The sequence below is a fragment of the Bombina bombina genome, chromosome 3 (genome assembly GCF_027579735.1).
Source record: "Bombina bombina isolate aBomBom1 chromosome 3, aBomBom1.pri, whole genome shotgun sequence".
Lineage (NCBI taxonomy): Eukaryota > Metazoa > Chordata > Amphibia > Anura > Bombinatoridae > Bombina > Bombina bombina.
In genome coordinates, this window is record NC_069501.1 from 436746448 (window position 1) to 436758375 (window position 11928).

Below are 11928 nucleotides of genomic sequence, written 5' to 3' on the forward strand. Positions count from 1 at the left end.
GTTTTTCATTATTTGACATGGGCATAAGCACCTAGCACTGCAAATAAAGTAGTCAAGATGTGTTTCTATATAAAAACTACTGTGGGAATGCAAAGAGAAAATAAATTGATAGAATTGTTACATTAAAGAGAAAAAACATCAGTGATATTTTACAGAGGGGACTTCAGTCAGTTAAGCAAAATTGCAATTTGTCAGATATGCCAAAAAAGTAACACAAATGTGTAATCAGATATCAATAGTAATAAATCATTAAATAATGAATAATTAAATAATTTACACCAGGTGATTATTTTAAACAGAAACCCACCTCCACTTCAGAATATCAAAAGATCAAAAAAAAAAAAAATCTGTAGCTGGAATATGTCTTATTTGTTAGAATTAACTAAAGAAAATGAAGCCACCCGAGGGACAGAAAGTTTAATGTAATGATATTAATGGCTTCTCAAAATCAGCTATATAGGCTGGGTGAATTCAGAGTTAAAGGGACAGTCTAGTCAAAATTAAACTTTCATGATTCAGTAGGGTATGTAATTTTAAACAACTTTCCAATTTACTTTAATCATCAATTTTACTTTGTTCTCTTGATATTCTTAGTTGAAAGTAGGGATGGGCGAATGTTTTGCAACATTCGAAAAATGAAACGAATTTTAACACATTCGTTGGTTCAAAACGAATTTTGAATGTTTACATAACATTCTAACATTCGATTTTCGAATGTTCGGTTTAGAATTTTATGATTACATTCGAAAATATTTGTTTTTCGAAAAATTCGAATTTATATTTGTAATAGTATTTCTAATGTTTTCTTTAAATGTAATATTCGAATTATGCAATATTCAAATTCGAAAAATTTAAATTTATATATTTGTAATAGTATTTCTATAATGCTTTATTTAAATGTAATATTCGAATTATGCAATATTCGAATTTGAAAAATTCAAATTTATATGTTTGTAATAGTATTTCTAATGCTTTCTTTAAATGTAATATTCAAATTATACAATATTCTATATAGAAACATTCAAAATTATATATTTGTATCTATTATGCATCATTTTACTAGATTCCCTACCACATGAACTATTGAACTTCTGAATAGTATTTGTTAAATAGAATGTTAAGTTCGAAATTTCGAATGTGGACATTCGATCTAATTATAAACATTCAAATTCGAAAGTGACATTCGAAAACTGTAAATAGAATTCGATTATAGAATTTATATAGATTTAGCACATTGTGCTCACGCTCGTGGAGTCACTTAGTTACTTAGCACTGATTGGCTAAAATGCACGTCTGTCAAAATAACTGAAATAAGGGGACAGTCTGCAGAGGCTTAGATACAAGGTAATCACAGAGGTAAAAAGTGTATTAATATAACTGTGTTGGTTATGCAAAACTGGGGAATAGGTAATAAAGGGATTATCTATCTTTTTAAACAATAACAATTATGGTGTAGATGAGTCATAAAAAAAAGTATGTAACAGATGTAGTCCCTGTTTTTAATTCCTGTGTATTTTAATAAAATGTTATGTTATTCAAATGGAGTCAGATTTGCTCTACTGCATAGTATCAATAAAGTTGGTGACAGTCTAATTGCTGCAACATGACAGTCAGTGAGCTGAGTCACTGTGAATATTCAAACTGTCTCTATCAGCACAAGATAGTGCACACGAGAGTGTTGCTCTGTTTGTGAGTACCGTTTCTGGATCTAACTGTTGTGCCTGTGAGCAAAAAAGGGTTTATCGGGGCTCTTTGCATGCTTCGGAAGTAGCATGTGTATTATGAGTTGAAAGTAAGAGTGTATGCTTGAGCACATTTTAATTAAATATGCGTCGGGATAGCTTGACTTCTGGTTAACTGTTACGCTCAACTAAAAGTGGGGGAAAAATCACTTTCTGATACAAATTATTTTTAAAAAATTGCATTAAAAAGGTATAAGGGCTCAAAGATATGAGTTCTCAGGTGTTAGATAAAAACATACGGATACATACATAAACATATCTAAATATGTATATGTATGTAAGTGGATGCGGTTAAGAGGCTGGAGCCGACTGTTATATGGAATGTCTGGCGAGGCAGAGGCATGTCCTTAATGTATATAAAACAATACAAAAGTGAAAAGGCATAATATCAGGACTCAATATGCTCAATTAGAGCTGAAAAAGCTGTTTATATTTCATAAAAGCACATAAGGACAGAAAAACGTTATACACTTAATACATACTGGCCAGTATTTACATGCGCATTTATGTTCCATTTCACTATGGTGTGGTAATTGTTTGTATATATGCATAATAAATTTGTTATGTATTTAACTAAGATGGTTCATTTGAGTTTTGGGACTCTTTTAAATTCACATGTGCAACCTTTGAAAGTATTGAAAAAATAAAGACATTTCATTCTTTGTCATAATTATCCTCTAAGAGTGGTACTTTTAAATGCAGTCTTTACCCTATCCTCTATAGTTGTCAGAAATATTTATATAGGTATAGATATTTATTTTACTAAAAAATCATCATATATACAGAACATATTCTGCTATGTGGAGAACAATAAAATCTGAAATATTAATATTTCGTGTTGGGTTAGTGCACTTGAGAAAACATGATCGGGTTTGCGCTCGAGTAAGAGTTTTTTCCACGTTTCACTCTATATTGAAGTCTATGGGGGGAATATGTTAACGCGGTCGCGATAGTCCAAATTCTAGCCTTCAGTTAGTTAAGATGATGTTTAGTGAAGTTGATTGATTCCCACAAGGAGGCGCCTTCTATTTGTCACTTGATTAATGAATTATGATACATTATGCCACAGTTAAAGGTTTATCTTCCTCAAGAACTAATTAACCGCATAAGTCATAAATGAGGTTCAGATTTTTTTGCTTCCTTCTTGCATGTTCTATTCACAATAAGAAGATTTTTTTTAATCATGGTTTCCCTAGGTTTTAGTATCTTGGAACAGAACTGATGGTTAAGGACCCTATTTTGGGGTGGCTCCTTTAAGGTTGGTTTAAAGTCCAGGCTCTAACAGGTTTAAAGGGACATAATACCCATGTGCTAAATCACTTGAAACTGATGCAGTATAACTGTAAAAAGCTCACAGGAAAATATCCTTGAGCATCTCTATGTAAAAAAGGAAGATATTTTACCTCACAATTTCCTCAGCTCAGCAGAGTAAGTTCTGTGTAAAAAGTTATACTCAGCTGTTCCCAGCTGCAGGTAAAAAAAATAAAAATAAAAAAAATGAAGAAATGAATAGCAGCCAATCAGCATCAGCAGTGCTGAGGTCATGAACTCTTTTACTGTGATCTCATGAGATTTGACTTAACTCTTATGAGATTTCATAGTAAGCTGAATAGGGAAATAATATGAGAGTGCACAAGGCTCATCCCCTAAGCTGTCCCAGGACAGACACACTAAAATGCTGCTTAGAAATCCTTTACAATGGGAGGTGGCTACTGAGGAACTTTTGAGGTAAAATATCTTTCTTTTTTACATAGAGATGTTCAGGAGATATGTTCTAGTCAGCTTTTTACAACTATACTGCATCACTTTCAAGTGTTTAAACATTTGGGTATTATGGCCCTTTAATTGACTGACTTAAGGCGTATGAGATGGTAAATGTTGACACACCTCAGATACAGCATGCTGTACCATTACTTGGTTTGGGGTATGCCCTAGCCGTTATTTGGGGCCCCGGCTGCAGGACGAGAAGTATGAGAGATGGCCATTGATGGTGTTAGCGACATTCCCAAGTTCATGCCAGGAGGTACAAAACACAAAATGAAAATGCAACAAAACTCTCATATCATGCAGTGTTTTTCCTATCTTCAGATCAAGAAATGCGGGAACATCCCTTCGAAAAAACATCAAAATTTGACTTTCTAGAATCTTGTGAGGTATCTTTCAGTGCTAGAGATGAAATTAGATCGTCTTATCTGAGCAGACAGCTTACTTATGATAAGATATTTTGGCATTAATTATTCATTTTTGCAATGCTTTTTTTTTAAAATGGAATACGTGCAATATTATATACCTGATCTAACTAATACTGCATCTACATTTAGGACAGATTTGTTTTATTATTTATTTTTTATTAGAAGAGCTTAAAGGCCGATGCCCAATTCAGGACACCTTTGTTAGGATATATATATATATATATATATATATATATATATATATATATATATATATATATATTTATATATATTTAACCAAAAGAGCTTAATCGCTGATTCCCTTTTCAGGGCATCTTTTTTAAGGATAGTTTTTTTTTTATTCAAAATAGCTAATCGCTTCAACTAAGGCACTGCCTGACAAATGCCCTTTTTAGAGTTAGTTTTAGTGTTAGTTTTTTTTATAGGGGTGAGCTTTTTTTTTAAAGGGACTTTAGTTTTAGGATAGGTGTTACTTGCTTGTGGTGTTTTATTTTAAGCAATGATTTTTCGTGTAACGATAGTGTTTTGTTTTTTTTGTAATGGTAGTGTTTTATTTTCTGCATCTTAGGGGGGTCTTAGTTTAGGGGTCTTGTGGAGTTAGCTGTAAGGATGTAAGGGGGTATTTTGCAATGGGGTTGTCGTGGTTAGGGGGTATTATGTGATGTGGTATTGGCAGTTAATTGGTCACTAGTATAAGGAGTTTATAGCACTTTGGACTGTGTTGGGGTTTAGGGATTACTAGTGTTATGGGGTAATTTGTGGGGGGCTATTCGGATGTTTATGGGTTACTAGTGTAGTGTGATTATTTGTTGTGGGTTATGGGGCAGTTTAGGGATGCTCAGTGCATTTTTTTTCTCAGCCCAAACTCTTTACATGAGCTTTGAGTTCATGTACCCAATTTTGAGCGTAAAATGTGATTGCGTTTGAGTGATCACAACTTGTAATACGAGTGTACATTGACGCACAACACTGCCAATAGAAAATACGGGGAGCATAATGTATAAAAAAATTCACAGTTATTGAAACACAGCGGATATGTGCTGAGTTTGGGTGCTCTTCCATTTGCTCTATTAGGGATTAGATTATTTTGTAAGAGCTCAAAATCTTGACTGACAGAAATGACTAGTTAGGCCTGGTCCTAACAAAGTAGAGGGATTTTATAAAAAGGTATCTAAATGCTTTTTGCTTGTAGTTTCCACTGGTGAACTGCAATTAAAAATTGTAGTTAAGAGGAACTGAATGAATCACTAGTTTTTTTTTTTTGCATAAATGTTTTGTAGATGATCCATTTATATAGCCGATACAGTTTTTTTTTTAAAAAAATGTTTAGTTTTGCTTATTTTTATAAATAACATTGTGCTGAATTTCAGACTCCTAACCAAGCCACAACGTTTTAGGAGAATACTGATGTATACCTACTCCAGCTTGCTCCTGTTTGTGCAAAGGGTCTTTCATATGCAGAGGAAAGGGGGGTGTCTGCTTTCACTGGGTGATCCAGTCAACCTAATCAAAAGTGCTAAACTGGGAGCTTCTAAGTACATGTAGTAAAATGTTTAATACTGGAATTTTAGATGAGTATCTGTGCATATTATTCTTTATAGTAGTGTCTATCACATGCAGTTATATTAAAATTGGTGAATACTGTCCCTTTAAGGTCAAGCCAATATTGCCTATTTACTATGGTGCGAGCGAACATGATCCGATATAGCGGATCATGTCCGCTGCACATCGATAAATGCCAACAGCATACGTTGTCAGTATTTATCATTGCACCAGCAGTTCTTGTGAACTGCTGGTGCAATGCTGCCCCCCTGCAGATTCGCGGGCAATTGGCCGCTAGCAGGGGGTGTCAATCAACCCGATCGTATCCGATCGGGTTGATTTCTGTCTGCCACCTCAGAGCAGGTGAACAAGTTATGAAGCAGCGGTCTTTAGACCGCTGCTTCATAACTTCTGATTCCGGCGAGCCTGAAGAGTAAAATGCGATTGTGTTTGAGTGATCGCAACTTGTAATACGAGTGTACTTTGACGCACAACACTGCCAATAGAAAATATGGGGAGCATAATTTGCTGCAAGTTTGTACAAATAAATTCACAGTAATTGAAGCACAGCGGATATGTGCTGAGTTTGGGTGCCCTTCCATTTGCTCCATTAGGGATTTCTTTATAAGAGCTCAAAACCTTAACTGACAGAAATGACTAGTTAGGCCTGGTCCTAACAAAGTAGAGGAATTTTATAAAAAGGTATCTAAATGCTTTTTGCTTGTAGTTTCCACTGGAAAATTGTAGTTAATTCCACTAAAATTGTAGTTAAGAGGAACTGAATGTTAAAGGGACATTATACACTAGATTTATTTTTGCATAAATGTTTTGTAGATTATCCATTTATATAGCCGATAGTTTTTTTATAGTTTTGCTTATTTTTATAAATAACATTGTACTGATTTTCAGACTCCTAACCAAGCCCCAAAGTTTTAGGAGAATACTGATGTATACCTACTCCAGCTTGCTCCTGTTTGTGTAAAGGGTCTTTCATATGCAGAGGAAGGGGGGAGGGGGGAGTGTCTGCTTTCACTGGGTGTTCCAGTCAACCTAATCAAAAGTTCTAAACTGGGAGCTTCTAAGTACATTTTTAAAATGTTTTTTATTTCAGTATCAGTGCATATTATTCTTTATAGTAGTGTCTAACACATGCAGTTATATTAAAATTGGTGTATACTGTCCCTTTAAGGTCACGACAATATTTAAATTTTTCATAGGATTTTGTTTTTTTTTTAGTTGTAATTTAGACTATTTTTTTAAAATTTGTGATTTAAATATTTTAATTGGTAGTATTTTTTATTTTATTAGATTAGTTATGTTAGGTTAATTTATAGTTTAATGTTAGGTTTATATTTATTTCACAGGTAAGTTTTTATTTATTTAAATATAGTTATATTTTAATTTTAATTTAAAGTTAGGGGGGTGTTAGGTTTAGGGGTTAATAGTTTAATTTAGTGTTTTGTGATGTGGAGGGCCGGCGGTTTAGGGGTTAATAGGTTTTATTAGTGGTTGCGATTTTGGGGGCGGAAGATTAGGGGTTAATAACTTTATTATAGTGGCAGCGATGTCGGGGAGCAGCAGAATAGGGGTTAATACCTTTATTATAAAGGTGGCGATGTCAGAGGCAGCAGATTAGGGGTTAATAAGTTTATTTATGTGGCGGCGATGTCGGGGGCGGCAGATTAGGGGTGTTTAAACTAGGGGTTTATGTAAGGGTGTTAGATTTAAATGTAACTTTCTTTTCCCCATAGACATCAATGGGGTTGTGTTACGGTGATCGCCATTCCGCACTTCAGGTGTTAGGTTTTCTTCTAACACTCTCTCCCCATTCATGTCTATGGGGGAAAGCGTGCACGAGAATGTCAAAGCAGCCCTTGGCTTTTGTGCAGTATGGAGCTTAATGCCACCATATCACACGCACAAGGAGGCTTTTCAGAAACTCGTAATGGCAGCAGTATGGAGGGTGAAATAACGCAACTTTTGTTGTGTTCGTTTCACACCCTGTTAAGCGCAAAACTCGTAATCTACATGAATGTCAGTAGCAAATAACTGTGCCATGCACAAACACTGACATGGGGGCCGATTTAACAACCCCCGTATCGGCCCCAATGTAACAGAAAACAGGAGCTAAGAAGCAGCGGTCTTAGGACCGCTGCTCCTTACCTCATACGACTCCTCTGAGGCTGATTGACTCCCCCTGCTAGCGGCCGATTGGCCGCAAATCTGCAGGGGCGGGATAGCACAAGCAGCTCAGGAGAACTGCTTGTACAATGTTAAATGCTGACAGCGTATGCAGTGAGCATTCAGCGATGTCTGGCGGACATGATCCGCTACATCATATCATGTCCGTCATACATTGATAAATCGGCCCCATAAAATACACTGTAGAACATAATTTGTTTAGAAATATTCACAAGATGATATGTGGTTGTAGAAGGGGAACCATTGTGGTTACATTACTACTTGGTGTGAGATGGGAATATGAGTTTGACTAGAAAAATAAACTTAAAAGGACTATAAACAACTATTGCTATTGTGTAAAACTGTTCTTTTCATACATTCCCTAGAGAGGCCAAAAACAACTTCTGCAACCTGCAAGTGCTGCAAATTAGATAGCTGGCTTAGCCTTTTGAAAACCTAGGCTACAGATTTTGCATTTTGGCTTCTCAGGGGACAAAGCACAATTTTTACACAGAAACAAGAGGTGTTTCATATCACTTTAATGAGTGTTTCCCTAGTTTCAAGCAATAAAAAAAAAAAGAGTAAACAAAACAAAAAGAAAAAAACACACTCTGCCAAATAAATAAAAAACCCTCCATCAAAGCAGATAGTGCTTCAGTTCAGGATGTTTAAGTAATTTTTTTGCATTTCAAAAGATATCAGGAAACAATTATCTGTCAGCATAAAGTGAACATTTAAAAGCCTCTTTCATGTGCTTTTCAGAGCGGATCAAAAGGTACATGAGAGTTAAATCTTTTCAAATGAAACAGGAGTGTTTGATTATTTTTCGTATTTCTTAATTAACCGGCGTGTGGTTTTTTTTAAGGGTCTAGGCAAAATGAGCGCATTATGCTGCTGGGATAATAAATAAGAGGTCACATGTGTCTACTCTAGAAAGGTTCATGTGTTTATAACCTGCATATTACATTTAAATAAATGCAAACCCCTTGATAGTTTTTGCTATTGTAATTAATTTTGTCATTTTTGCTGTATATGAAATTTTCTGGCAGTGATGAGAAATTACTCAAAGAATAGCACATTTACATACACTTAGAACTTAGACAGAATTTACAATAAATTGATACCCCTAGCAATATAACATCTAGTTGAAGACTGTAGACTAGAAGTAAAAGAAAAACTGACTAAAAATATATATTGTAGAATATGCAGTAGGTGATGCTGTTGATAAGCACTCAAAATTGTCTAATGGATGTAAACAAAAACTGTGAAGAGTAGAAGGCAGAATTATCTAATATTAAATGTAAATGAGTGAATCTTTCTTCATATATTCCTCAGTTGGCTTATCCAAAGCATAGTGAATAAAATTAAACGTTCACTCCCATAACCTTTAGAGGCCCATTTATCAAGCGCCGAATGGATCTTGAGGGCCCGTGTTTCTGGCGACCTGCTCAAATGAGGCGGACAGAGATCGACAAAATTGGCCGCGAGTCTGCAGGGGGCGGCGTTGCACCAGCAGCTCACAAGAGCTGCTGGTGCAATGCTGAATACGAAGAGTGTATTGCTCTCCGCATTTAGAGATGTCTGTTGGACCTGATCCACACTGTCGGATCAGGTCCAACAGACCTTTGATAAAAAGGCCTCTTAGAGTCAATGGACTTATTTAATTAAATCTGCTCTTTTTTTTGAATATAAGAGTACATTGAAAGATTGATATAATATATAAAATGCCTGTTATATTTTAAAAAAAACTGCCATGTCTTGATCTCAAGATTGTTCTTCCTGAGAGCTAACCATACAATGCAAAGGGATAAGTATAAATTAAAATCCAATACCTCTCATCTTTACAGAACTGGGAGATAAGAGGAGCTGGGAGGTAAGGTTTGTATTTTGTCAGTAACTCACCATTATTTAGTGGGTTGAGCTAAAGCAGACGTGGGGCTGTGGATGTGCCATAGGCAGGGTGAAATGTGTTGTCGGTGGGGTCAGGCAGTCCCTAGAAAATGGGACAATACCTTCAAAGGGGTAGCTGCTGGAGTTATAGCAGGCAGACCTCTAAACCTCTTGACAATTCTGCAAGATTTGAGATGGTTTGGAGGTTTAAGGGATACATATTATGTATGTGTTTATATATATATATATATATATATATATATATATATATATATATATATGTGTGTGTGTGTGTGTGTGTGTGTGTGTGTGTGTGTGTGTGTGTTTACCTTGAATTGTCATACTTTTCTTTTAAGATATTTGTAACATATATCATAAATCAAAAGTTAAATTCAAAACCATGTAAACAGAACCCTATCAAACTATCTGATCTATGCTTGTTTCAGTTTTTTTTTAATACTTCAGTGCTCTTAAAAATAATTATTATAATAGGCAAATTATAGATTGAAACATATTCAAAAAGACATGAACTCAGAACTTAGCATACAGAACCCCAAACCTTATTTGCTTTTTTCCTTTTCAGAAATATATTTAATTGCTTTTTGGTTCATTGTCAATGATTTGCTCACAAACTAGTTATTATTATTATTATTATTATTATTATTATTATTATTATTATTATTATTATTATTATTATTATCATTTATTTGTATAGCCCTGCAAACTTCCATAATGCTGGGTACAGAGGGATATACAATGACAAAAATTTGTGATAAGATTCAAAAACATAATGGACTAAAATATCTAGTACACACAGAAAAGGCCCCTGCCCTGAAGAGCTGATAGTCTAGAGGTTTAGGGTGCAGAGATATAAGGTTTGGGGTAGCTTGTCACATAGACTGCAGTTGCAGCAGTGAGTCAAGACAGTTCAACATTTAGTTTGGGTAGGATGAAAAACAGGGGAGACATGGTAAGCCTTACTGAAAAGGGCAGTTTTTAAAGATTGTCTGAGACTATACAAGTTTGTAGACAGTCTGAAGGAGTGGGTTAGAGAGCTCCGGAGAACAGGAGCAGCACGTGAGAAGTCTTGGAGGTGAGATAGGGATGTTGAGATAATAGAAGTGAAGAGACATAGGTAAGAGGTTGATTGAAGAGTACGGGTCAGGTAGTATTTGGAGATAAAAAGGAAATATAGTTGGGGGTGAGGCTGTTAAGTGCTTTATAGGTTAAGGTTAATACTTTGAATTACATTCTAGGGTTTATGGGGAACTAGTGTAGAGACTGGCAGAGCGGTGCTGCTGATGTTGATTGGCAACATAGATGGCTGAATCTAGCTGAAGCATTCATGATAGCTTGGAGGGGGGAGAGACAGTGCTTGGCAAGGCCATTTAGAAGTAGATAGCAGTAGTCAATGCATGATGAAATGAAGGATTTAATCATTATTTTTTTGGTTCTTGAGGATGGAAAGGTTGGATTCTGTAAATATTGTGTCAGTGTGCACAGCAGGATTTGGTGAGCGCTTGTATAAGGGGAGTGATAAGTCCAGAGTCAAGTGGGATGCCAAGACTTAAGACCTGGAATGAGGTGTTGAGAATAGAGCCTCCAACTGCAAGATAAATATCAGGTGTCGGATGTCTCAGAGGTGGAAATAATAAGCAGCTCATTGTTAGACAGATTGAGTTGAAGTTAGTGTGAGGACATTCAGTAAGATATTGCAGAGAGACTGTTGGCAATCTGGATGAGTAAAGAGCAAAAGATATCAGGTAAGGAAAGATAAATTTGGGTCTCATCAGCATACAAGTGGTACTGGAACCCACTAATGAGAAAATCAAAGGATCATACCATATGTTGTTAAAGGAAACTGTAAACATGCGGTTTTAGAGATATGAAGCTGTAAGGATTCCAGTCCTGCTTTTACCTTTTGCTTCAACTCACCTCCCTCACCTGTACTTAAGGCATCACCACGCCCCAAACAAGTGCTTAGTTGTTGAGTATTGTTTGCTAAAAGCAGTGCTCTGTTTCTTATAAGCTAATTCATATTAGGATAAGATTTACTTTCACTACTTCAACTTTTGGATTACAAATACCAGCTGCAGTTTGGTCTCATTAAGGACTGATAACAACTAGTTACATTTCAACCTGAAGCGGACTATTCCAAGAAGTAACAATCTGTCTCAACTTAACATCTCTACAGGAATTGCTACTTTGTTACCAACAAACGGATTCCACTTACTACCGCTACGGTATTTGTATCACTTCTACTTCCCTTTGGAAGCCTAATCTAACGGCTAATTCAAATGTCATGTTTTCTCTTGAGCATTTCTAAACTGACTTTGTCTCTGAAATACTTCTAACATTTGCAACGTATGTTTCATGATAAT